This window comes from Silurus meridionalis, chromosome 4, assembly GCF_014805685.1.
Source record: "Silurus meridionalis isolate SWU-2019-XX chromosome 4, ASM1480568v1, whole genome shotgun sequence".
Taxonomy (NCBI): Eukaryota; Metazoa; Chordata; class Actinopteri; order Siluriformes; family Siluridae; genus Silurus; species Silurus meridionalis.
In genome coordinates, this window is record NC_060887.1 from 19,268,513 (window position 1) to 19,272,190 (window position 3,678).

Consider the following 3,678-nt stretch of genomic DNA (forward strand, 5'->3'; position numbering starts at 1 on the left):
CGCCACTCAGTGGATATTATTGTTACTGACACAAAGCCCTGGCCCTAATCTTATCTACCAATTAAAGTAACCACATACAATACAAAATTATAAAAGTATAAAATGTAATTGTACTTTGAAGTGAATAAAAATAATAGATATTAATGGAGTTTCTGAGATTTAGACCCTAAGATTCAATATCAATTTAAAAATTGGTAAGCTCTTTTTACATTTTTGTAGGTTTGACTTTATATGGAGAAAACATACATTTATATAAAATAAATAAATTGCTTGATGATCCATCTATAGTCTGGGCATGTCCACAGCCAAACCTAGCCTATATCCCCCTGACTGCCAGGAAAAAATATATTTCCAAATTACATTCATTCTAAAATTAAATCTTAAACCCACTATTATTTGGAAGGCAATGATCATACTTAAAACAAGATTCATTTAAAGAAATATTGTGTCCACTACGGTCGACATCAGAATATGGTACATGTGAAACTGAACCATGATTACAATAAGTAAATCCCAAAGAAAATATCAAAAATAGCGTAAGATTTTTGAACTTTGAACCCATAACTTTTAGTGTAGTGTATGTATGTTGAAACATTGATGTATTTTTAAGATTGGTATTTAAAAAAGTAATTACCCTTCATTCAAACACAAAAGAAAACCTTGCACTTAGTAGACATCACATATCTTTGCTGTTAAAACCAGATCTGTGATACCTTGATGCCGGTGCTTCATCTACATATCTTTGCTGTTAAAACCAGATCTGTGATACCTTGATGCCGGTGCTTCATCTGATATTTCTGGGAGATGGATGGCCCCAGAGCATCTCAGGGCTGCATTCAGCTGAGGTTTCCACTTTTGACTTAAGGGAGTGTAGATGTCTTCACTCTCACTGGAGATTCCTGCTTGGCCCCAAGTAATCAGCTGCTCACCAAGTTACAATTTGTATTCAAGGAACTACAACAGTATTTTTTTCCCAGAAGCTGGCAGTCAGACTTATACCAAAGTTAGTTATATTTAAAACAAAGGAAAATTACATGCACTGTTTATTTCCATGTGCGAGTGACCATTCTGTAGAAACTTAGCATCAGCAATACCCACGGGTTCTAACACCTGGACATACATTTTTCTCTTTCTTAGACCAACTTCTGTATAAATCATGAGGCTCAATGCCATATGTCATGGCCACTGGATTGTTGTCAAACCACTTAATGACAGTAAGGTCTTCAGGAGGACTTTGTCTAACCACTATATGGGATGCCCCTCTTCTTTTCTTTTTAATGGACTGATCTACTATAATGTAACACTCTTTTGGATTTCTGTTCTTCATGAACATTCCAGTTCCTGTCAGCCCTGGACACTCCTTCTCCTTTAGGGAGTCCAGGTCAACAATTGTAAGGAACGAGTCAAAGAACAGGTGAGTTCCTCTGGGAATGGACTTTGCCAAATGTAGGACAGCTTGTTCTCCAATGTCCCTTGCATAAATAAAGTAATAACCTATAGGTGTAAATATTACTAGTGATATAATTAGAATATCAATGTTCATGAACAATTTGCAGTAAAAATCTTTGTGCCTCTGATAGTGAATCCCTTTCTGCTCATTTGCTATTTACTATTACTACTACTATTACTATTTTCTATTTACTTTTTTCTTTTATGATATTGCTGTATTTTATAAATTTTCTGTTGACTCTTATTTTATTACTATTTTGCACATTGCCATTTGCACTTTGTTTAGCACCTAGGTTCTACTTGGTGGTTGCTAGGTGATATATAAATAAAGGGTTTTTTTTATTGAATTGAAATTGAATTGAAAAACTGAGAAAAAAATGGACGTAACAACTACAAATGTCCACCATGGAGGACATTTTTTAGCCATTTACTTATCATGGTAAAATATTGTTACGTTATGTTAGAAAATAAATGAAGAGTTTTTACTTTGAGGAGAAAGTTGCCAAAACACCACCCCTATAAATTTGGTATTATTTAAAATTCCTACTGTAAATGTCCTCTTTACATTTTATATTTATTATTATATGCATATGTTATTAAGCTTGCATACTGTATATGTTCAAGACAGGACAAATATGAAGTGCAGGTAGTGAGTAAGATATAACAGATGAAGTCTTTCAGAGATAATTCTAAAGGGGCTTTAAACAGCTGGTCAAACACACATTGTTGCTCTGGGCTATTTGTAGCAACTGCATGAGAAAGTTCTTTCATTGCAGAATCTGCATTAAATATAGCTATCATTGCAAAAATATACATAACACTAGTCTTTTGCTTTCATTTTCTGGAGGAGTCTGGCAAAATAAATGAGTGAATTAGAAAAACATAAAGTATATAAGAATAGCACAACAAACACTTAATTTGATTAAACCATTGTATCTTATAAATAATTATGAATAAAATAAAACAACAAAAACACATACATGTATGATTTAGTTTTTAGGCATTGGTTTTATATATGTAATTTAATATTTACTTTAAATTTAATAAACATTTTATTTCATTTCATATTTATACAATACTTCCACTTCTCTTCTCAATGTAAGAAGAGAAATTGAGAACAAAATTTGTAAAGAAAGCATAGTCATGTTTGTAATTTATATTATAAATATATATACAGTATATACAGTACAGACCAAAAGTTTGGACACACCTTCTCATTCAAAGAGTTTTCTTTATTTTCATGACTATGAAAATTGTAGAGTCACACTGAAGGCATCAAAACTATGAATTAACACATGGAATTATATACATAACAAAAAAGTGTAAAACAACTGAAAATATGTCATATTGTAGGTTCTTTGTAGGAAAATTCTTTGAATGAGCAGGTGTGTCCAAACGTTTGGTCTGTACTGTATGTATAATATATATAAACTTTTGGTCTGTACTGTATATATATTTTTTGTTTGTTTGTTTGTTTTGTTTTATTAATTAATTTTTTTATTGAGGCAAACATACAAATAATCCACCAGAAGAGCACCATTTTACTAAATTCTACCACCCTCCAGAGCTATACTGAACATGCCTTAATGAATGAAGAGTTTTATAAAAATTAATCCAAGATTAAGCCTGACAGATCTTTTATCAGAATCAGTCAGCAGAGGGGTACCAATGAATTTTAAATCATTAGGCATACCACTGAATTCAGATAAAGACCTTCATCACCAAGTGGAGAAAATGGGAACCCCACTGGCATTGCCAAGACCAGGCTGTCCCTCTAATATTGACAAAACAAGAAGAAAACCTATAAGTGGTGGGAGTACTAAAAGACCTGTAACAATCATAGACAGAAAAACCAATGTGTTCTGGTACAAAACCAGTAGGTCTTTGACCTTCCAGGTTGTCAATGACCCAAAACAAAAACAAAACAAAAAAGTCAGCAAAGAAGATCAATGTTTAGTAATGAACCGGTCAGATCCCAGGCACATATTCTATCAAAAACAAATACATATAATAATACATAAATAAATAATACATTGAAAATGGGCATGCATAGGTGCTTATAGATGAGTTAATGGTTGTGCACAGTTGTGCAACCAGGTAACTGTATTTTTTTCAAAGGTTATTTGGAAGGGTTATTCAATTGTTTGTAAGAAACGAAATTGACAATGTATCATATTTATTTACTAAGTTATTTATTTATTTTACATCACATTAATTTTAACAGGGGTA